The sequence below is a fragment of the Oncorhynchus gorbuscha genome, unplaced genomic scaffold, assembly GCF_021184085.1.
Source record: "Oncorhynchus gorbuscha isolate QuinsamMale2020 ecotype Even-year unplaced genomic scaffold, OgorEven_v1.0 Un_scaffold_1027, whole genome shotgun sequence".
In the NCBI taxonomy this organism is placed as follows: Eukaryota; Metazoa; Chordata; class Actinopteri; order Salmoniformes; family Salmonidae; genus Oncorhynchus; species Oncorhynchus gorbuscha.
The window spans coordinates 198583-223650 of NW_025745937.1; the positions used below are offsets into that span (position 1 = coordinate 198583).

General features: G+C 50.1%; 1 pseudogene; it reads left to right on the forward strand.

The window, feature by feature from the left end:
• Window positions 1–25068, forward strand: part of LOC124021030 — an 84422-nt pseudogene that overhangs the window by 54420 nt on the left and 4934 nt on the right.

Genomic DNA, 25068 nt, shown 5'->3' on the forward strand with positions numbered 1-25068 from the left:
ACACGCACTGGGGAGCGAGGGACACGCACTGGGGAGCGAGGGACACGCACTGGGGAGCGAGGGACACACACTGGGGAGCGAGGGACACACACTGGGGAGCGAGGGACACACACTGGGGAGCGTGGGACACACTGGGGAGCGTGGGACACACTGGGGAGCGAAGGACACACACTGGGGAGCGTAGGACACACTGGGGAGCGAAGGACATACTGGGGAGCGTAGGACACACACTGGGGAGCGTAGGACACACACAACACACACTGGGGAGCGAAGGACACACACTGGGGAGCGTAGGACACACACAACACACACTGGGTAGCGTAGGACACACACAACACACACTGGGGAGCGTAGGACACACACTGGGGAGCGTAGGACACACACTGGGGAGCGTAGGACACACACTGGGGAGCGTAGGACACACACTGGGGAGCGTAGGACACACACTGGGTAGCGTAGGACACACTGGGGAGCGTAGGACACACACTGGGGAGCGTAGGACACACACTGGGGAGCGTAGGACACACACTGGGGAGCGTAGGACACACACTGGGGAGCGTAGGACACGCACTGGGGAGCGTAGGACACGCACTGGGGAGCGTAGGACACGCACTGGGGAGCGTAGGACACGCACTGGGGAGCGTAGGACACGCACTGGGGAGCGTAGGACATGCACTGGGGAGCGTAGGACTCGCACTGGGGAGCGTAGGACTCACGCTGGGGGAGCAGTTCCTGTCAAGGCAGCAGCTACTCTTCCTGGGGTTTATTATGGATCCCCATTAGTTCCTGCCAAGGCAGCAGCTACTCTTCCTGGGGTTTATTATGGATCCCCATTAGTTCCTGCCAAGGCAGCAGCTACTCTTCCTGGGGTTTATTATGGATCCCCATTAGTTCCAGTCAAGGCAGCAGCTACTCTTCCTGGGGTTTATTATGGATCCCCATTAGTTCCAGTCAAGGCAGCAGCTACTCTTCCTGGGGTTTATTATGGATCCCCATTAGTTCCTGTTGCCAAGGCAGCAGCTACTCTTCCTGGGGTTTATTATGGATCCCCATTAGTTCCTGCCAAGGCAGCAGCTACTCTTCCTGGGGTTTATTATGGATCCCCATTAGTTCCTGCCGAGGCAGCAGCCACTCTTCCTGGGGTCCGAACACATTAAGGCACATAAATTACATATAAAACAGTACATCATATAACATTATTACACTACTACATATCTACAATACTAAATGGTTAATACCACCATATCTCTGAAACTCACTTAGAGAATATGTTGGATGATACAGTGGTAGCAATACATGGTTATAACATCTACAGAAAAGACAGAAATGCCAATGGTGGAGGTGTTGCTGTTTAAATTCAGACCCACATTCCTGTAAAGCTTAGAGACGATCTCATGTTAAATACTGTTGTAGTAATATGGCTACAGGTTCATCTGCCTCACCTAAAGACCATTCTGGTGGGAAGCTGCTATAGCCAGTCAGTATCTGGATAATGTTAAATACTGTTGAAGTAATATGGTCACAGGTTCATCTGCCTCACCTAAAGCCCATTCTGGAGGGAAGCTGCTATAGCCAGTCAGTATCTGGATAATGTTAAATACTGTTGAAGTAATATGGCTACAGGTTCATATATATGCCATTTAGCAGACGCTTTTATCCAAAGCGACTTACAGTCATGTGTGCATACATTCTACGTATGGGTGGTCCCGGGGATCGAACCCACTACCCTGGCGTTACAAGCGCCATGCTCTACCAACTGAGCTACAGAAGGACCTCACCTAAAGCCCATTCTGGTGGGAAGCTGCTATAGACCACCAAGTGTTAACAGTCAGTATCTGGATAATATGTGTGAAATGGTTATATGATACCCACAGGGAGGTATATTTTCTGGGTGATTTAAATATTGATTAATCACAGATGATTGGTCAACAGACACATACAGCAACATGTACATATACCAGAGAAACAGACTGAGAACTGATTGCTGAGTAACAAGCACAGTTCATGAATACATCAGAGAATCATAGGCTGAGTACTGATGGCCGACTTTGACTGGCTTTCATCAAGCTGCCCACTCAAGAGAAAGCTTCAAACTGTAACCAGTGCCTGCAACCTGGTTCAGGTTATCAGTCAACCTACCAGGGTAGTTACAAACAGCACAGGAATGACATCATCAACATGTATTGATCACATATTTACTAATGCTGCAGACATCTGCTCTAAAGTAGTATCCAGATCCATAGGATGTATTGATCACATCTTTACTGATGCTGCAGACATCTGCTCTAAAGTAGTATCCAGATCCATAGGATGTATTGATCACAATATAGTAGCCATATCTAGGAAAACCACAGTTCCACAGGCTGGGCCTAATATAGTGTATAAGAGGTCAGGCTGGGCCTAATATAGTGTATAAGAGGTCAGGCTGGGCCTAATATAGTGTATAAGAGGTCAGGCTGGGCCTAATATAGTGTATAAGAGGTCAGGCTGGGCCTAATATAGTGTATAAGAGGTCAGGCTGGGCCTAATATAGCGTATCAGAGGTCAGGCTGGGCCTAATATAGCGCATAAGAGGTCAGGCTGGGCCTAATATAGTGTATAAGAGGTCAGGCTGGGCCTAATATAGTGTATAAGAGGTCAGGCTGGGCCTAATATAGTGTATAAGAGGTCAGGCTGGGCCTAATATAGTGTATAAGAGGTCAGGCTGGGCCTAATATAGTGTATAAGAGGTCAGGCTGGGCCTAATATAGTGTATAAGAGGTCAGGCTGGGCCTAATATAGTGCATAAGAGGTCAGGCTGGGCCTAATATAGTGCATAAGAGGTCAGGCTGGGCCTAATATAGTGCATAAGAGGTCAGGCTGGGCCTAATATAGTGCATAAGAGGTCAGGCTGGGCCTAATATAGTGCATAAGAGGTCAGGCTGGGCCTAATATAGTGCATAAGAGGTCAGGCTGGGCCTAATAGAGTGTATAAGAGGTCAGGCTGGGCCTAATATAGTGTATAAGAGGTCATACAATAAGTTCTGTAGTGATTCATATGTTGATGATGTAAAGAATATTTGCTGGTCCGTGGTGTGTAATGAGGAGCGACCAGACGCTGCTGCTCTGTGGTGTGTAATGAGGAGCGACCAGACGCTGCTGCTCTGTGGTGTGTAATAAGGAGCAACCAGACACTGCTGGTCTATAATGAGGTGCAACCAGACACTGCTGGTCTATAATGAGGTAACGAGGAGCAACCAGACACTGCTGGTCTGTGGTGTGTAATGAGGAGCAACCAGACGCTGCTGGTCTGTGGTGTGTAATGAGGAGCAACCAGACACTGCTAGTCTGTGGTGTGTAATGAGGAGCAACCAGACGCTGCTGGTCTGTGGTGTGTAATGAGGAGCAACCAGACGCTGCTGGTCTGTGGTGTGTAATGAGGAGCAACCAGACGCTGCTGGTCTGTGGTGTGTAATGAGGAGCAACCAGACGCTGCTGGTCTGTGGTGTGTAATGAGGAGCAACCAGACGCTGCTGGTCTGTGGTGTGTAATGAGGAGCAACCAGACACTGCTGGTCTATAATGAGGTAATGAGGAGCAACCAGACACTGCTGGTCTATAATGAGGTAATGAGGAGCAACCAGACACTGCTGGTCTATAATGAGGTAACGAGGAGCAACCAGACACTACTGGTCTGTGGTGTGTAATGAGGAGCAACCAGACGCTGCTGGTCTGTGGTGTGTAATGAGGAGCAACCAGACGCTGATGGTCTATAATGAGGTAACGAGGAGCAACCAGACACTGCTGGTCTGTGGTGTGTAATGAGGAGCAACCAGACGCTGCTGGTCTGTGGTGTGTAATGAGGAGCAACCAGACACTGCTGGTCTGTGGTGTGTAATGAGGAGCAACCAGACGCTGCTGGTCTGTGGTGTTTAATGAGGAGCAACCAGACGCTGCTGGTCTGTGGTGTGTAATGAGGAGCGACCAGACGCTGCTGGTCTGTGGTGAGTAACGAGGAGCAACCAGACGCTGCTGGTCTGTGGTGTTTAATGAGGAGCAACCAGACGCTGCTGGTCTGTGGTGTTTAATGAGGAGCAACCAGACGCTGCTGGTCTGTGGTGTTTAATGAGGAGCAACCAGACGCTGCACTTGACACATTTATGAAATTGCTTATTCTAGTTACTAATAAGCACCCATTAAGAAAATGACTTTAAAAACTGTTAAATCCCCTTAGATTGATGAGGAATTGAAAAATGGTTGAGAGGGAAGAGGCAAAAGGTATGGCAAATTAGTCTGGCAGCAGATGTGACTAATCTAAATAAAAATAAGAAACTATACTTTTGAAATAAAGATAAATTATATAAACAATGATAATAAACAGCTTTGAAGCACCTTGAATTACATTTTGAGAGATAAAAGCCAACTGCTCCATCATTCATTGAATCAGATGGCTCATTCATCACAAAACCCACTGAAAAATGCCAACTACTTTCATGACTTTTTAATTTGAGAGATAAGCAACCTTCGGGATGACCAGCAACAAACGCTGAGACTACACATCCAGGGGTATCGGACCAAATTATGAAACACAAGAATTGTACTTTTGAATTCTGTAATGTCAGTATGGAAGAGGTGAAAAAGAATATTGTTGTCTATCAACAATGACAAGCCACCAGGGTCTGACAATCTGGAAGGAAAATATACTGAGGATAATTGCAGACAATATTGCCACTCCTAATAGGCAGATTTTAGTAGGCTTAAATTTAAGATGTGGCAATATTGTCCACTATTCTCCTCAGGCCTGGAGGGTAGCTAAAGTCATTCTACTACCCAAGAATAGTAAAGCCCCTTTTACTGGCTCAAATAGCCGACCAATCAGCCTGTTACCAACCCTTAGTAAACTATCTGAGCCTTTGACCAGGCTCCTATCTCCGGCTGCCTCTGCTCTCCTTAGTGCCTCCACCTGTTCCCATGGGAGGCGATCTATTCCGGCCAATATCTCCTCCCAAGTGTAACAACCTTTACCATCCAACACGTCTTCCCATGTCCATTCTCCGAATAATTCATCCTCCTTTTGCTGCTCCAGCTGGCTACGTCGTTGCCAGTTTACACGCTGCTCGGTCCGTGAGAGGTGGGTGTTTCTGTAACGGCGTTCGTCGGACCGAAATGCAGCGTGTAGGTTACTCATGACTTTAATGAAACGAATCGCGGTACATGAAATAACTGAAACTAAATACAAAAACAACAGAACGGAACGTGAAACCTAATTACAGCCTATCTGGTGACTACAACACAGAGACAGGAACAAACACCCACGAAATACAAAGCGAACTCAGGCTCCCTAAATACGATTCCCAATCAGAGACAACGATAAGCACCTGACTCTGATTGAGAATCGCCTCAGGCAGCCAAGCCTATACAACACCCCTAATCAGCCGCGATCCCAAATAATACAAACCCCAATACGAAAACAACATATAAACCCATGTCACACCCTGGCCTACCCAAACATATAACAAAAACACAAAATACAATGACCAAGGCGTGACATAACCCTACATTTTGTGCTGTTCTGTGAAGGGAGTAGACTGATGAGTTTCAGAATAAAGTTATTTGTTTCTGGCCATGTTGAGCCTGTAATCGAACCCACAAATGCTGATGCTCCAGATACTCAACTAGTCTAAAAGTAATTCATTATAGCTATAAACTATAACTAGAAACTACCTAATTATACTATAGCTATAACTAGTAACTACCTGGGTCATTCATTATACTGTAGCTATAATTAGTAACTACTAGGTCATTAATTATACTGTAGCTATAACTAGTAACTACTAGGTCATTAATTATACTGTAGCTATAACTAGTAACTACTAGGTCATTAATTATACTGTAGCTATAACTAGTAACTACCTATGTCAATAATTATACTGTAGTTATAACTAGTAACTACCTAGGTCATTAATTATACTATAGCTATAACTAGTAACTCCCTAGGTCATTAATTATACTATAGCTATAACTAGTAACTACTAGGTCATTAATTATACTATAGCTATAACTAGTAACTACTAGGTCATTCATTATACTATAGCTATAACTAGTAACTACCTAGTTCATTCATTATACTATAGCTATAACTAGTAACTACTAGGTCATTAATTATACTATAGCTATAACTAGTAACTACTAGGTCATTCATTATACTATAGCTATAACTAGTAACTACTAGGTCATTCATTATACTATAGCTATAACTAGTAACTACTAGGTCATTAATTATACTATAGCTATAACTAGTAACTACCTAGGTCATTAATTATACTATAGCTATAACTAGTAACTACTAGGTCATTCATTATACTATAGCTATAACTAGTAACTACCTAGGTCATTAATTATACTATAGCTATAACGAGTAACTACCTAGGTCATTCATTATACTATAGCTATAACTAGTAACTACTAGGTCATTCATTCCCATTCTGTAGTGGTTGATGTGTTTACCTTGTGGGTTGTTTTGTGTTTACCTTGTGGGTTGTTTTGTGTTTACCTTGTGGGTTGTTTGTGTTTACCTTCATGGTTGTTTTGTGTCCCCCCCTCCTCTCCTCTCCCTTCCCTCCTCTCCCTTCCCTCCTCTCCCTTCCCTCCTCTCCTCTCCCTTCCCTCCTCTCCTCTCCCTTCCCTCCTCTCCCTTCCCTCCTCTCCTCTCCCTTCCCTCCTCTCCCTTCCCTCCTCTCCTCTCCCTTCCCTCCTCTCCTCTCCCTTCCCTCCTCTCCTCCCTTCCCTCCTCTCCCTTCCCTCCTCTCCCCTCCCTCCTCTCCTCTCCCTTCCCTCCTCTCCTCTCCCTCCTCTCCTCTCCCTCCTCTCCTCTCCCTTCCCTCCTCTCCCTTCCCTCCTCTCCTCTCCCTTCCCTGTGTGTTGGCTGTCCCGCTGACTGGCATGCCTCCCCTGGCCCGCCCCCTCCTCCCATCTCTGTGCTGTGGTTGGTCCACTCTATCTCCACCAATCAGAAGCCTCCTCAGTCTGGCCTTCGCCGCTGGTCCATTCATGACTGCCCGGTATTTGGTTTCCACGCCCTCCTTCCGTCCATCCCTCTATTCGCCTCTCTCTCCACCTCTCCTCTTGGGCTTTCTTCAGGGTCTCTCTCTGTCTCTCTCTCTCCGCCTCTCTCCTCTTGGGCTTTCTTCAGGGTCTCTTCGGTCTCTATCCGCCTCTCTCTCTCCGCCTCTCTCCTCTTGGGCTTTCTTCAGGGTCTGTCCTGTCTCTCTCTGTCTCTCTCTCTCCGCCTCTCTCCTCTTGGGCTTTCTTCAGGGTCTCTTCGGTCTCTATCCGCCTCTCTCTCTCCGCCTCTCTCCTCTTGGGCTTTCTTCAGGGTCTGTCCTGTCTCTCTCTGTCTCTCTCTCTCCGCCTCTCTCCTCTTGGGCTTTCTTCAGGGTCTGTCCTGTCTCTCCTGTCTCTCTCTCTCCGCCTCTCTCCTCTTGGGCTTTCTTCAGGGTCTCTCCTGTCTCTCTCTCCACCTCTCTCCTCTTGGGCTTTCTTCAGGGTCTCTGCTGTCTCTCTGTTCTCCTCTCTGGACCCTGCATGATGTCACTAAGTCACTATAACCTGTATGGATAACCATGTTTTATCATGACTCAACCTCTCTCTCTGTCGTTGTTTCTCTCTCTCTCTCTGTCGTTGTTTCTCTCTCTCTCTCTCTCTCTCTCTCTCTCTCTCTCTCTCTCTCTCTCTCTCTCTCTCTCTCTCTCTCTCTCTCTCTCTCTCTCTCTCTCTCTCTCTCTCTCTCTCTCTCTCTCTCTCTCTCTCTCTCTCTCTCTCTCTCTCTCTCTCTCTCTCTCTCTCTCTCTCTCTCTCTCTCTCTCTCTCTCTCTCTCTCTCTCTCTCTCTCTCTCTCTCTCTCTCTCTCTCTCTCTCTCTCTCTCTCTCTCTCTCTCTCTCTCTCTCTCTCTCTCTCTCTCTCTCTCTCTCTCTCTCTCTCTCTCTCTCTCTCTCTCTCTCTCTCTCTCTCTCTCTCTCTCTCTCCCTCCAATGATGGCAAAGTCTGTTACTTACAAATTCTTAACACTTGAGGTAAGGTTGTGTGATCGCTGGCAACAACATTAACAAATGTTCAAATTCCTAAGTATCTGACATCAATAATTGTTGACCATTTCAGAAACGTAAAAGACATTCGTCAACATGAGTTCACGCTCCCAGTAATGTAGCTTTAGGCCTGTTGGCCTCTCACAAATTCTCACCACAATGCCTTCCAGACCTGGGGAGGAGGTCTAGAGTCTATACCTGAAAGGCCTAGGGCTCAGGTCCTCCGAGAGAGAGAGAATTAGAGAGAGCATATGTGGGGTGGCCCGTCCTCTTCTGGCTGTGCCGGGTGGAGATTGTAACAGAACATGGCCAAGATGTTCAAATGTTCATAAATGACCAGCATGGTCGAATAATAGTAAGGCAGAACAGTTGAAACTGGAGCAGCAGCATGGCCAGGTGGACTGGGGACAGCAAGGAGTCATCATGTCAGGTAGTCCTGGGGCATGGTCCTTGGGCTCAGGTCCTCCGAGAGAGAAAGAAAGAGAGAATTAGAGAACGCACACTTAGATTCACACAGGACACCGAATAGGACAGGAGAAGTACTCCAGATATAACAAACTGACCCTAACCCCCCGACACAAACTACTGCAGCATAAATACTGGAGGCTGAGACAGGAGGGGTCAGGAGACACTGGCCCCATCCGAGGACACCCCCGGACAGGGCCAAACAGGAAGGATATAACCCCACCCACTTTGCCAGAGCACAGCCCCCACACCACTAGAGGGATATCTTCAACCACCAACTTACCATCCTGAGACAAGGCTGAGTATAGCCCACAAAGATCTCCGCCACGGCACAACCCAAGGGGAGGAGGTCTAGAGTCTATACCAGACCTGGGGAGGAGGTCTAGAGTCTATACCATACCTGGTGAGGAGGTCTAGAGTCTACACCAGACCTGGGGAGGAGGTCTAGAGTCTATACCAGACCTGGGGAGGAGGTCTAGAGTCTATACCAGACCTGGGGAGGAGGTCTAGAGTCTACACCAAACCTGGGGAGGAGGTCTAGAGTCTACACCTGACCTGGGGAGGAGGTCTAGAGTCTACACCAGACCTGGGGAGGAGGTCTAGAGTCTACACCAGACCTGGGGAGGAGGTCTAGAGCCTATACCAGACCTGGGGAGGAGGTCTAGAGTCTACACCAGACCTGGGGAGGAGGTCTAGAGCCTATACCAGACCTGGGGAGGAGGTCTAGAGCCTATACCAGACCTGGGGAGGAGGTCTAGAGTCTACACCAGACCTGGGGAGGAGGTCTAGAGCCTATACCAGACCTGGGGAGGAGGTCTAGAGCCTATACCAGACCTGGGGAGGAGGTCTAGAGCCTATACCAGACCTGGGGAGGAGGTCTAGAGTCTACACCAGACCTGGGGAGGAGGTCTAGAGTCTACACCAGACCTGGGGAGGAGGTCTAGAGTCTACACCAGACCTGGGGAGGAGGTCTAGAGTCTATACCAGACCTGGGGAGGAGGTCTAGAGTCTATACCAGACCTGGGGAGGAGGTCTAGAGTCTACACCAGACCTGGGTTCAGATCCTATTTGAAATCTTTCAAATACTTTCAGCGTTTGCTCTAGACTGTCTGGAGTTCCAGGTGGGCGTGGTTTGCCATTTTGGGACTAATCTATTGGTCCATTTAGTCAGGCGCGCTCAATCACCCACAGATAAAGTACATTCAATTATTTTCAGTACTGTTTGAACCCAGGGTGTCTATAGCCCTGATCTATGGTCAGTTCTGTCTGGTCTCACTACAACACCAGGGTGTCTATAGCCCTGATCTATGGTCAGTTCTGTCTGGTCTCACTACAACACCAGGGTGTCTATAGCCCTGATCTATGGTCAGTTCTGTCTGGTCTCACTACAACACCAGGGTGTCTATAGCCCTGATCTATGGTCAGTTCTGTCTGGTCTCACTACAACACCAGGGTGTCTATAGCCCTGATCTATGGTCAGTTCTGTCTGGTCTCACTACAACACCAGGGTGTCTATAGCCCTGATCTATGGTCAGTTCTGTCTGGTCTCACTACAACACCAGGGTGTCTATAGCCCTGATCTATGGTCAGTTCTGTCTGGTCTCACTACAACACCAGGGTGTCTATAGCCCTGATCTATGGTCAGTTCTGTCTGGTCTCACTACAACACCAGGGTGTCTATAGCCCTGATCTATGGTCAGTTCTGTCTGGTCTCACTACAACACCAGGGTGTCTATAGCCCTGATCTATGGTCAGTTCTGTCTGGTCTCACTACAACACCAGGGTGTCTATAGCCCTGATCTATGGTCAGTTCTGTCTGGTCTCACTACAACACCAGGGTGTCTATAGCCCTGATCTATGGTCAGTTCTGTCTGGTCTCACTACAACACCAGGGTGTCTATAGCCCTGATCTATGGTCAGTTCTGTCTGGTCTCACTACAACACCAGGGTGTCTATAGCCCTGATCTATGGTCAGTTCTGTCTGGTCTCACTACAACACCAGGGTGTCTATAGCCCTGATCTATGGTCAGTTCTGTCTGGTCTCACTACAACACCAGGGTGTCTATAGCCCTGATCTATGGTCAGTTCTGTCTGGTCTCACTACAACACCAGGGTGTCTATAGCCCTGATCTATGGTCAGTTCTGTCTGGTCTCACTACAACACCAGGGTGTCTATAGCCCTGATCTATGGTCAGTTCTGTCTGGTCTCACTACAACACCAGGGTGTCTATAGCCCTGATCTATGGTCAGTTCTGTCTGGTCTCACTACAACACCAGGGTGTCTATAGCCCTGATCTATGGTCAGTTCTGTCTGGTCTCACTACAACACCAGGGTGTCTATAGCCCTGATCTATGGTCAGTTCTGTCTGGTCTCACTACAACACCAGGGTGTCTATAGCCCTGATCTATGGTCAGTTCTGTCTGGTCTCACTACAACACCAGGGTGTCTATAGCCCTGATCTATGGTCAGTTCTGTCTGGTCTCACTACAACACCAGGGTGTCTATAGCCCTGATCTATGGTCAGTTCTGTCTGGTCTCACTACAACACCAGGGTGTCTATAGCCCTGATCTATGGTCAGTTCTGTCTGGTCTCACTACAACACCAGGGTGTCTATAGCCCTGATCTATGGTCAGTTCTGTCTGGTCTCACTACAACACCAGGGTGTCTATAGCCCTGATCTATGGTCAGTTCTGTCTGGTCTCACTACAACACCAGGGTGTCTATAGCCCTGATCTATGGTCAGTTCTGTGATGTTGGTGTCTTTTTCTGTCTGTCCAGAAGTCTCGTCGGTTCAAGACACGCGAGGGAGCCGACTACGGTAACAGACCCGTAAAGCTGGCAGGGAAAATTATCATCCAGGAGATCTCCTGTCCGCTGCCTGTTCACAAAGCCCTGGGGGAGACGTACATGTGAGTTCGTCGCCCTGGGGGAGACGTACATGTGAGTTCGTCACCCTGGGGGAGACGTACATGTGAGTTCGTCACCCTGGGGGAGACGTACATGTGAGTTCGTCGCCCTGGGGGAGACGTACATGTGAGTTCGTCACCCTGGGGGAGACGTACATGTGAGTTCGTCACCCTGGGGGAGACGTACATGTGAGTTCGTCGCCCTGGGGGAGACGTACATGTGAGTTCGTCGCCCTGGGGGAGACGTACATGTGAGTTCGTCGCCCTGGGGGAGACGTACATGTGAGTTCGTCGCCCTGGGGAGACGTACATGTGAGTTCGTCGCCCTGGGGAGACGTACATGTGAGTTCGTCGCCCTGGGGAGACGTACATGTGAGTTCGTCGCCCTGGGGGAGACGTACATGTGAGTTCGTCGCCCTGGGGAGACGTACATGTGAGTTCGTCGCCCTGGGGAGACGTACATGTGAGTTCGTCGCCCTGGGGGAGACGTACATGTGAGTTCGTCGCCCTGGGGGAGACGTACATGTGAGTTCGTCGCCCTGGGGAGACGTACATGTGAGTTCGTCGCCCTGGGGGAGACGTACATGTGAGTTCGTCGCCCTGGGGAGACGTACATGTGAGTTCGTCGCCCTGGGGAGACGTACATGTGAGTTCGTCGCCCTGGGGGAGACGTACATGTGAGTTCGTCGCCCTGGGGAGACGTACATGTGAGTTCGTCACCCTGGGGGAGACGTACATGTGAGTTCGTCGCCCTGGGGAGACGTACATGTGAGTTCGTCGCCCTGGGGGAGACGTACATGTGAGTTCGTCGCCCTGGGGGAGACGTACATGTGAGTTCGTCGCCCTGGGGGAGACGTACATGTGAGTTCGTCGCCCTGGGGGAGACGTACATGTGAGTTCGTCGCCCTGGGGGAGACGTACATGTGAGTTCGTCGCCCTGGGGAGACGTACATGTGAGTTCGTCACCCTGGGGAGACGTACATGTGAGTTGTCACCCTGGGGGAGACGTACATGTGAGTTCGTCGCCCTGGGGGAGACGCACATGTGAGTTCGTCGCCCTGGGGGAGACGTACATGTGAGTTCGTCACCCTGGGGGAGACGTACATGTGAGTTCGTCGCCCTGGGGAGACGTACATGTGAGTTCGTCACCCTGGGGGAGACGTACATGTGAGTTCGTCGCCCTGGGGAGACGTACATGTGAGTTCGTCGCCCTGGGGGAGACGTACATGTGAGTTCGTCACCCTGGGGGGAGACGTACATGTGAGTTCGTCGCCCTGGGGGAGACGTACATGTGAGTTCGTCGCCCTGGGGGAGACGTACATGTGAGTTCGTCGCCCTGGGGAGACGTACATGTGAGTTCGTCGCCCTGGGGAGACGTACATGTGAGTTCGTCACCCTGGGGGAGACGTACATGTGAGTTCGTCACCCTGGGGGAGACGTACATGTGAGTTCGTCACCCTGGGGGAGACGTACATGTGAGTTCGTCGCCCTGGGGAGACGTACATGTGAGTTCGTCGCCCTGGGGAGACGTACATGTGAGTTCGTCACCCTGGGGAGACGTACATGTGAGTTCGTCACCCTGGGGGAGACGTACATGTGAGTTCGTCACCCTGGGGGAGACGTACATGTGAGTTCGTCGCCCTGGGGAGACGTACATGTGAGTTCGTCACCCTGGGGAGACGTACATGTGAGTTCGTCACCCTGGGGGAGACGTACATGTGAGTTCGTCACCCTGGGGAGACGTACATGTGAGTTCGTCACCCTGGGGGAGACGTACATGTGAGTTCGTCACCCTGGGGAGACGTACATGTGAGTTCGTCACCCTGGGGGAGACGTACATGTGAGTTCGTCACCCTGGGGGAGACGCACATGTGAGTTCGTCACCCTGGGGAGACGCACATGTGAGTTCGTCACCCTGGGGGAGACGCACATGTGAGTTCGTCACCCTGGGGGAGACGTACATGTGAGTTCGTCACCCTGGGGAGGACATGTGAGTTCGTCACCCTGGGGGAGACGTACATGTGAGTTCGTCACCCTGGGGGAGACGTACATGTGAGTTCGTCACCCTGGGGGAGACGCACATGTGAGTTCGTCACCCTGGGGGAGACGCACATGTGAGTTCGTCACCCTGGGGGAGACGCACATGTGAGTTCGTCACCCTGGGGGAGACGCACATGTGAGTTCGTCACCCTGGGGGAGACGCACATGTGAGTTCGTCACCCTGGGGGAGACGCACATGTGAGTTCGTCACCCTGGGGGAGACGCACATGTGAGTTCGTCACCCTGGGGGAGACGTACATGTGAGTTCGTCACCCTGGGGGAGACGTACATGTGAGTTCGTCACCCTGGGGGAGACGTACATGTGAGTTCGTCACCCTGGGGGAGACGCACATGTGAGTTCGTCACCCTGGGGGAGACGTACATGTGAGTTCGTCACCCTGGGGGAGACGTACATGTGAGTTCGTCACCCTGGGGGAGACGTACATGTGAGTTCGTCACCCTGGGGAGACGCACATGTGAGTTCGTCACCCTGGGGAGACGCACATGTGAGTTCGTCACCCTGGGGAGACGCACATGTGAGTTCGTCACCCTGGGGGAGACGCACATGTGAGTTCGTCACCCTGGGGGAGACGCACATGTGAGTTCGTCACCCTGGGGGAGACGCACATGTGAGTTCGTCACCCTGGGGGAGACGCACATGTGAGTTCGTCACCCTGGGGGAGACGCACATGTGAGTTCGTCACCCTGGGGAGACGCACATGTGAGTTCGTCACCCTGGGGAGACGCACATGTGAGTTCGTCACCCTGGGGGAGACGCACATGTGAGTTCGTCACCCTGGGGAGACGCACATGTGAGTTCGTCACCCTGGGGAGACGCACATGTGAAACACCCTGGGGAGACGCACATGTGAGTTCGTCACCCTGGGGGAGACGCACATGTGAGTTCGTCACCCTGGGGAGACGTTGACATGTGAGTTCGTCACCCTGGGGGAGACGTCATGTGAGTTCGTCACCCTGGGGGAGACGCACATGTGAGTTCGTCACCCTGGGGGAGACGCACATGTGAGTTCGTCACCCTGGGGGAGACGCACATGTGAGTTCGTCACCTGGGGAGACGCACATGTGAGTTCGTCACCCTGGGGGAGACGCACATGTGAGTTCGTCACCCTGGGGGAGACGCACATGTGAGTTCGTCACCCTGGGGGAGACGTACATGTGAGTTCGTCACCCTGGGGGAGACGTACATGTGAGTTCGTCACCCTGGGGGAGACACATGTACCTGGCTCAATACATCTTAATATTGTAATATAATGCTGTACCTGGCTCTGTTTGTCCCCCAACATGTTGAAACATCTGTGCTGTCTGTTTGTCCCTCAACATGTTGAAACATCTAATGTCTGTTTGTCCCTCAACATGTTGAAACATCTGTAATGATCTGTTTGTCCCTCAACATGTTGAAACATCTAATGTCTGTTTGTCCCTCAACATGTTGAAACATCTGTAATGAGCTGTCTGTTTGTCCCTCAACATGTTGAAACATCTGTAATGTCTGTTTGTCCCCCAACATGTTGAAACATCTGTAATGAGCTGTCTGTTTGTCCCTCAACATGTTGAAACATCTGTAATGTCTGTTTGTCCCTCAACATGTTGAAACATCTGTAATGTCTGTTTGTCCCCCAACATGTTGAAACATCTGTAATGTCTGTTTGTCCCTCAACATGTTGAAACATCTGTAATGAGCTGTCTGTTTGTCCCCCAACATGTTGAAACATCTGTAATGTCTGTTTGTCCCTCAACATGTTGAAACATCTGTAATGAGCTGTGTGTTTGTCCCCCAACATGTTGAAACATCTGTAATGTCTGTTTGTCCCTCAACATGTTGAAACATCTGTAATGAGCTGTCTGTTTGTCCCCCAACATGTTGAAACATCTGTAATGAGCTGTTTGTCCCTCAACATGTTGAAACATCTGTAATGTATGTTTGTCCCTCAACATGTTGAAACATCTGTAATGTCTGTTTGTCCCCCAACATGTTGAAACATCTGTGCTGTCTGTTTGTCCCCCAACATGTTGAAACATCTGTAATGTCTGTTTGTCCCCCAACATGTTGAAACATCTGTAATGTCTGTTTGTCCCCCAACATGTTGAAACATCTGTAATGTCTGTTTGTCCCCCAACATGTTGAAACATCTGTAATGTCTGTTTGTCCCCCAACATGTTGAAACATCTGTAATGTCTGTTTGTCCCCCAACATGTTGAAACATCTGTAATGAGCTGTCTGTTTGTCCCCCAACATGTTGAAACATCTGTAATGTCTGTTTGTCCCCCAACATGTTGAAACATCTGTAATGTCTGTTTGTCCCTCAACATGTTGAAACATCTGTAATGTCTGTTTGTCCCCCAACATGTTGAAACATCTGTAATGTCTGTTTGTCCCCCAACATGTTGAAACATCTGTAATGTCTGTTTGTCCCCCAACATGTTGAAACATCTGTAATGTCTGTTTGTCCCCCAACATGTTGAAACATCTGTAATGTATGTTTGTCCCCCAACATGTTGAAACATCTGTAATGTATGTTTGTCCCCCAACATGTTGAAACATCTGTAATGTATGTTTGTCCCCCAACATGTTGAAACATCTGTAATGTCTGTTTGTCCCCCAACATGTTGAAACATCTGTAATGTCTGTTTGTTTCTCTGCAGTCTGAATGTGAACGACATACAGGACACGTGTCAGAAGAATGCAGCAGCAGCTCTGGTGGTGGGACGCAGAGACGTGGCTAAGGTAGGACTGATCAGAGGCGTGGCTAATGTAGGACTGGTCAGAGACCGTGTCTAAGGTAGGACTGGTCAGAGACCGTGGCTAAGGTAGGACTGGTCAGAGACCGTGGCTAAGGTAGGACTGGTCAGAGACCGTGTCTAAGGTAGGACTGGTCAGAGGCCGTGGCTAAGGTAGGACTGATCAGAGGCCGTGGCTAAGGTAGGACTGGTCAGAGGCCGTGGCTAAGGTAGGACTGGTCAGAGGCCGTGGCTAAGGTAGGACTGGTCAGAGGCCGTGGCTAAGGTAGGACTGGTCAGAGGCCGTGGCTAAGGTAGGACTGGTCAGAGACCGTGGCTAAGGTAGGACGGGTCAGAGACCGTGGCTAAGGTAGGACGGGTCAGAGACCGTGGCTAAGGTAGGACGGGTCAGAGACCGTGGCTAAGGTAGGACGGGTCAGAGACCGTGGCTAAGGTAGGACGGGTCAGAGACCGTGGCTAAGGTAGGACGGGTCAGAGACCGTGGCTAAGGTAGGACGGGTCAGAGACCGTGGCTAAGGTAGGACGGGTCAGAGACCGTGGCTAAGGTAGGACGGGTCAGAGACCGTGGCTAAGGTAGGACGGGTCAGAGACCGTGGCTAAGGTAGGACGGGTCAGAGACCGTGGCTAAGGTGGGACGGGTCAGAGACGGGCTCAGGTGGGACGGGACCGTGGCTAAGGTGGGACGGGTCAGAGACCGTGGCTAAGGTGGGACGGGTCAGAGACCGTGGCTAAGGTGGGACGGGTCAGAGACCGTGGCTAAGGTGGGACGGGTCAGAGACCGTGGCTAAGGTGGGACGGGTCAGAGACCGTGGCTAAGGTGGGACGGGTCAGAGACCGTGGCTAAGGTGGGACGGGTCAGAGACCGTGGCTAAGGTGGGACGGGTCAGAGACCGTGGCTAAGGTGGGACGGGTCAGAGACCGTGGCTAAGGTGGGACGGGTCAGAGACCGTGGGACGGGTCAGAGACCGTGGCTAAGGTGGGACGGGTCAGAGACCGTGGCTAAGGTGGGACGGGTCAGAGACCGTGGCTAAGGTGGGACGGGTCAGAGACCGTGGCTAAGGTGGGACGGGTCAGAGACCGTGGCTAAGGTGGGACGGGTCAGAGACCGTGGCTAAGGTGGGACGGGTCAGAGACCGTGGCTAAGGTGGGACGGGTCAGAGACCGTGGCTAAGGTAGGACGGGTCAGAGACCGTGGCTAAGGTAGGACGGGTCAGAGACCGTGGCTAAGGTAGGACGGGTCAGAGACCGTGGCTAAGGTAGGACGGGTCAGAGACCGTGGCTAAGGTAGGACGGGTCAGAGACCGTGGCTAAGGTGGGACGGGTCAGAGACCGTGGCTAAGGTAGGACCGATCAGAGGCGTGGCTGATCAGAGGCGTGGCTAAGGTAGGACCGGTCAGAGACACTGAGACATGGCTAAGGTAGGACCGATCAGAGGCGTGGCTGATCAGAGGCGTGGCTAAGGTAGGACCGGTCAGAGAGACGGAGACGTGGCTAAGGTAGGACCGATCAGAGACCGTGGCTAAGGTAGGACCGATCAGAGAGACTGAGACATGGCTAAGGTAGGACCGATCAGAGGCGTGGCTGATCAGAGGCGTGGCTAAGGTAGGACCGGTCAGAGACCGTGGCTAAGGTAGGACCGGTCAGAGACCGTGGCTAAGGTAGGACCGGTCAGAGACCGTGGCTAAGGTAGGACCGGTCAGAGACCGTGGCTAAGGTAGGACCGGTCAGAGACCGTGGCTAAGGTAGGACCGGTCAGAGACCGTGGCTAAGGTAGGACCGGTCAGAGACCGTGGCTAAGGTAGGACCGGTCAGAGACCGTGGCTAAGGTAGGACCGGTCAGAGACCGTGGCTAAGGTAGGACCGGTCCGAGACCGTGGCTAAGGTAGGACCGGTCAGAGACCGTGGCTAAGGTAGGACCGGTCAGAGACCGTGGCTAAGGTAGGACCGGTCAGAGACCGTGGCTAAGGTAGGACCGGTCAGAGACCGTGGCTAAGGTAGGACCGGTCAGAGACCGTGGCTTAGGTAGGACCGGTCAGAGACTGTAGGGCCCTGTGTTAACTCTGTGTACTGTAGGTGTTAACTCTGTGTACTGTAGGACCCTGTATCAACTCTGTGTACTGTAGGTGTTAACTCTGTGTACTGTAGGACCCTGTATCAACTCTGTGTACTGTAGGACCCTGTATTAACTCTGTGTACTGTAGGACCCTGTATTAACTCTGTGTACTGTAGGACCCTGTATTAACTCTGTGTACTGTAGGACCCTGTATTAACTCTGTGTACTGTAGGACCCTGTATTAACTCTGTGTACTGTAGGACCATGTATTAACTCTGTGTACTGTAGGACCCTGTATTAACTCTGTGTACTGTAGGACCCTGTATTAACTCTGTGTACTGTAGGACCCTGTATTAACTCTGTGTACTGTAGGTATTAACTCTGTGTACTGTAGGTATTAACTCTGTGTACTGTAGGTATTAACTCTGTGTACTGTAGGACCCTGTATTAACTCTGTGTACTGTAGGACCCTGTATTAACTCTGTGTACTGTAGGACCCTGTATTAACTCTGTGTACTGTAGGACCCTGTATTAACTCTGTGTACTGTAGGTATTAACTCTGTGTACTGTAGGTATTAACTCTGTGTACTGTAGGACCCTGTATTAACTCTGTGTACTGTAGGACCCTGTATTAACCTGTATTAACTCTGTGTACTGTAGGACCCTGTATTAACTCTGTGTACTGTAGGACCCTGTATTAACTCTGTGTACTGTAGGTATTAACTCTGTGTACTGTAGGTATTAACTCTGTGTACTATAGGACCCTGTATTAACTCTGTGTACTGTAGGTATTAACTCTGTGTACTGTAGGTATTAACCCTGTATTAACTCTGTGTACTGTAGGACCCTGTTTAACTCTGTGTACTGTAGGACCCTGTATTAACTCTGTGTACTGTAGGGCCCTGTATTAACTCTGTGTACTGTAGGGCCCTGTATTAACTCTGTGTACTGTAGGTATTAACCCTGTATTAACTCTGTACTGTAGGTGTTAACTCTGTGTACTATAGACCCTGTATTAACTCCTGTATTAACTCTGTGTACTGTAGGGCCCTGTATTAACTCTGTGTACTGTAGGGCCCTGTATTAACTCTGTGTACTGTAGGGCCCTGTATTAACTCTGTGTACTGTAGGACCCTGTATTAACTCTGTGTACTGTAGGGCCCTGTATTAACTCTGTGTACTGTAGGCCCTGTATTAACTCTGTGTACTGTAGGACCCTGTATTAACTCTGTGTACTGTAGGACCCTGTATTAACTCTGTGTACTGTAGGACCCTGTATTAACTCTGTGTACTGTAGGGCCCTGTATTAACTCTGTGTACTGTAGGACCCTGTATTAACTCTGTATACTGTCGGACCCTGTATTAACTCTGTGTACTGTAGGACCCTGTATTAACTCTGTGTACTGTAGGAGTGGGCCCTGTGTACTGTAGGACCCTGTATTAACTCTGTGTACTGTAGGACCCTGTATTAACTATGTGTACTGTAGGACCCTGTATTAACTATGTGCACTGTAGGTGTGGGTCCTGTGTACTGTAGGACCCTGTATTAACTCTGTGTACTGTAGGACCCTGTATTAACTCTGTGTACTGTAGGACCCTGTATTAACTCTGTGTATTGTAGGACCCTGTATTAACTCTGTGTCCTGTAGGACCCTGTATTAACGCTGTGTACTGTAGGACCCTGTATTAACTCTGTGTCCTGTAGGACCCTGTATTAACGCTGTGTATTGTAGGACCCTGTATTAACTCTGTGTACTGTAGGACCCTGTATTAACTCTGTGTACTGTAGGACCCTGTTTAACTCTGTGTATTGTAGGACCCTGTATTAACTCTGTGTACTGTAGGGCCCTGTATTAACTCTGTGTACTGTAGGGCCCTGTATTAACTCTGTGTACTGTAGGTGTTAACTCTGTGTACTGTAGGGCCCTGTGTACTGTAGGACCCTGTATTAACTCTGTGTACTGTAGGACCCTGTGTACTGTAGGACCCTGTATTAACTCTGTGTATTGTAGGACCCTGTATTAACTCTGTGTCCTGTAGGACCCTGTATTAACGCTGTGTACTGTAGGACCCTGTATTAACTCTGTGTACTGTAGGACCCTGTATTAACTCTGTGTATTGTAGGACCCTGTATTAACTCTGTGTACTGTAGGACCCTGTATTAACTCTGTGTACTGTAGGACCCTGTATTAACTCTGTGTACTGTAGGACCCTGTTTAACTCTGTGTATTGTAGGACCCTGTATTAACTCTGTGTATTGTAGGACCCTGTATTAACTCTGTGTACTGTAGGGCCCTGTATTAACTCTGTGTACTGTAGGGCCCTGTATTAACTCTGTGTACTGTAGGGCCCTGTTAACTGTGTACTGTAGGACCCTGTGTACTCTGTAGGACCCTGTATTAACTCTGTGTACTGTAGGACCCTGTATTAACTCTGTGTACTGTAGGTGTTAACTCTGTGTACTGTAGGACCCTGTATTAACTCTGTGTACTGTAGGACCCTGTATTAACTCTGTGTACTGTAGGACCCTGTATTAACTCTGTGTACTGTAGGACCCTGTATTAACTCTGTGTAATGTAGGGCCCTGTATTAACTCTGTGTACTGTAGGTGTTAACTCTGTGTACTGTAGGACCCTGTATTAACTCTGTGTAATGTAGGGCCCTGTATTAACTCTGTGTACTGTAGGACCCTGTATTAACTCTGTGTACTGTAGGACCCTGTATTAACTCTGTGTACTGTAGGACCCTGTATTAACTCTGTGTACTGTAGGACCCTGTGTTAACTCTGTGTACTGTAGGACCCTGTATTAACTCTGTGTACTGTAGGGCCCTGTATTAACTCTGTGTACTGTAGGACCCGGTATTAACTCTGTGTACTGTAGGTGTGGGCCCTGTGTACTGTAGGACCCTGTATTAACTCTGTGTACTGTAGGGCCCGGTATTAACTCTGTGTACTGTAGGTGTGGGCCCTGGCCTCGGCTGCCACCAGCCTAGAACTCAGTCCTGACTCTGACCCTGATGCAGACGCTCCCTGGGCCAGACATCCGTTTGGACGCCACCTGCTGGAAACTCTGTGAGTAGCAGGCAAATATACTACACTGTATATACTGTACTGATGTACACTGAGTGAACAAAACATTATGAACACCTGCTGACATGACATAGACTGATTCAATATTAGGAAGGTGTTCTTAATGTTTTGTATACTCAATTAAAAATAACAGTAATTGGACAAAAGATCCGTTTTGGCAAAGCCCAGCAGGAACATACCGGACCTGCCAGGAATTGAGTTTGACCATGGGGTGTCCTGTACATCAAGCTGTCTCACTACAGAAACAGGAGATAGACTAGTGTCCTGTCCAGGGGGTGTCCTGGTACATCAAGCTGTCTCACTACAGAAACAGGAGATAGACTAGTGTCCTGTCCAGGGGGTGTCCTGTCCAGGGGGTGTCCTGTACATCAAGCTGTCTCACTACAGAAACAGGAGAGAGACTAGTGTCCTGTCCAGGGGGTGTCCTGTCCAGGGGGTGTCCTGTCCAGGGGGTGTCCTGACCAGGGGGTGTCCTGTCCAGGGGGTGTCCTGTCCAGGGGGTGTCCTGTACATCAAGCTGTCTCACTACAGAAACAGGAGAGAGACTAGTGTCCTGTCCAGGGGGTGTCCTATCCAGGGGGTGTCCTGTACATTAGTCATTGTGGCTGGTACAAGGCTACTTACTGTATATACTGGAGGGATTAGGACACTCTGTCTGTCTCTGTCCCCTCCTCCCAGTCTGATGAATGATGTCCAGACTCTAGCCATGCTGTGTAGTGTCCAGGACTCCTCTGTCCCCTCCTCCCAGTCTGATGAGTGATGTCCAGACTCTAGCCATGCTGTGTAGTGTCCAGGACTCCTCTGTCCCCTCCTCCCAGTCTGATGAGTGATGTCCAGACTCTAGCCATGCTGTGTAGTGTTCAGGACTCCTCTGTCCCCTCCTCCCCCTGATGTCTGTCCAGAGCCACTACAGTCTGATGAGTGATGTCCAGACTCTAGCCATGCTGTGTAGTGTGTTCAGGACCCAGGGCTGTTCCCAGGACTACTTCTCTCTGTATGGACAGCAACGCTCTTCTCTGTTTCCCCCTCATCACTCCCGATACGTAAGTCAAAGTTTATATCCTCAACGTGGGTAACCTTGGTTACTGTTTTCCCTGGTCTGGCATATGGAGCCATTCCTTTTTCTGAAAATGTTTTTAAATGTTTTCTCTCCTCTCCCTCTCCCTCTCCCTCTCCTCACCTCTCTCTCCTCTCCCCCCCTCTCCCTCTCCTCTCCTCTCCATACTCTTCTCTCCTCTCCCTCCCTCCTCTCCCCTCCCCTCCTCCTCCTCTCCCTGCTCCTCTCCTCTCCCTCTCCCTGCCCCTCCTCTCCTCTCCCTGCCCCTCTCTCCTCTCCCTCTTCTCTCCCTGCCTCTCCTCCCTCTCCCCTCCCCTTCTCCTCTCCCTTTCCTCCTCTCCTCTCCTCTCCCCTCTCCTCTCCATACTCTTCTCTCCTCTCCTCTCCCTGCCTCTCCTCTCCCTGCCCCTCTCTGTGTAGTGTCCTCTCCCTGTCCCCTCCTCCTCTTCTCTCTCCTCTCCCTGCCCCTCTCCTCTTCTCTCCCTCTCCCTGCCCCTCCCGGTCTCTCCTCTCCTCCTCTGTCCCTCCCTCCCGGTCTCTCCCTCTCCCCTCCTCCCTGTCTCTCCCTCTCCTCTCCTCTCCCTCTCCATGCCTCTCCTCTCCCTGCCCTTCTCCTCTCCTCTCCCTCTACCTCTCTCCCCTCTCCTCTCCTCTCCTCCAGCCCAGCTACACATCCAGCTCTGTGTCGTCAGGCTCCTGTTACAGCACCTCAGACTCCACCACCACCACCACCTGGAGCATCGGTATGTAACCCGGGATGGGAATAAAAGGCTGTTTATGGTATGAACTCAGTGATCCCAGAAGAGGCCAGCACCCTGTTCACACTACATGACCCAAGAGTATGTGGACACCTGCTCATCCAACACCTCATTCAAAAAGGATGGGCATTAATATGGAGTTGGTCCCCCCTTTGCTGCTATAACAACCTCCACTCTTCTGGGAAGGCTTCCAACCACTCTACTGCCAATGTTTGTCTATGGAGATTGCGTGGCTTGTGTGCTCAATTTTATGTACCTGTCAGAAACGCGTGTGGCTGAAATAGCCAAATCCACTAATATGAAGGGGTGTCCACATACTGCTGAATGTAGTGTGCACTACTTTAGGTCAGAGCCTACACCCTAATCCCTATACTGAAGTACACTATTTTGTCTAACCTAAAGAAGTATCCTAATCACCAGTCGACTTTCATAACTGTTAGGGAACATGGGACAGTCATGATTTAATCTGACCTGCTGCTTCCTGTGGAACATACAGTCTAACCTGCTGCTTCCTGTGGAACACACAGTCTAACCTGCTGCTTCCTGTGGAACATACAGTCTAACCTGCTGCTTCCTGTGGAACACACAGTCTAACCTGCTGCTTCCTGTGGAACATACAGTCTAACCTGCTGCTTCCTGTGGAACACACAGTCTAACCTGCTGCTTCCTGTGGAACATACAGTCTAACCTGCTGCTTCCTGTGGAACACAGTCTAACCTGCTGCTTCCTGTGGAACACACAGTCTAACCTGCTGCTTCCTGTGGAACACACAGTCTAACCTGCTGCTTCCTGTGGAACTGGGAACACAGTCTAACCTGCTGCTTCCTGTGGAACACACAGTCTAACCTGCTGCTTCCTGTGGAACACACAGTCTAACCTGCTGCTTCCTGTGGAACATACAGTCTAACCTGCTGCTTCCTGTGGAACATACAGTCTAACCTGCTGCTTCCTGTGGAACACACAGTCTAACCTGCTGCTTCCTGTGGAACACACAGTCTAACCTGCTGCTTCCTGTGGAACACACAGTCTAACCTGCTAATATTCTCCATAGATACCCAGTGTCAATAACATGTAGCCATCTGTGTAAAAGGAGTTTCTGTCTATTTCATTAGGTCGAGACCCGGAGCAGGTCCCTCCCTTGGGGGAGTCCTCGCCTGACGACTATCGCCACGCCAACCAGATGTACACAGACCCCCGCGAGCGAGAGAGAGAACTACACGACATGAATAAAAGGTCATTGAGTCGAGTCCAGAATTAGACGTTTAGGAAAAACACACATGAACAAAGACAAGCCAATGTTTTCTTCATAGACATACACGAGAAACAACAAGAGAGGCTGATGTCTGCGTCAGAATGGACCAACATGTCGGCCATCTTACCTAGGACCGGTCCTGAACATGGGGCAGTCTCTTATCTGTTCTAGATCTGCGGTTCTCTCTCTCTCTCTACCCTCTCAGGCTGCTGGACCCAGCCAACACCATGCAGTTTGATGACTTTAAGAAGTGTTACGGGGAGATCCTCCATCGATGGGGTCTGAAGGACAAGAGAGCCGAGGTCCTCAAGTTTACATCCTGTCCTCCTGAACCGCACAAAGGCATCGGTGAGTCTCCTAGATAGTTGGTATCCCAGGGTGAGTCTCCTAGATAGATGGTGAGTCTCCTAGATAGATGGTATACCAGGGTGAGTCTCCTAGATAGATGGTATACCAGGGTGAGTCTCTAGATAGATGGTATACCAGGGTGAGTCTCCTAGAGATAGATGATATACCAGGGTGAGTCTCCTAGATAGATGGTGAGTCTCCTAGATAGATGGTATACCAGGGTGAGTCTCCTAGATAGATGGTATACCAGGGTGAGTCTCCTAGATAGATGGT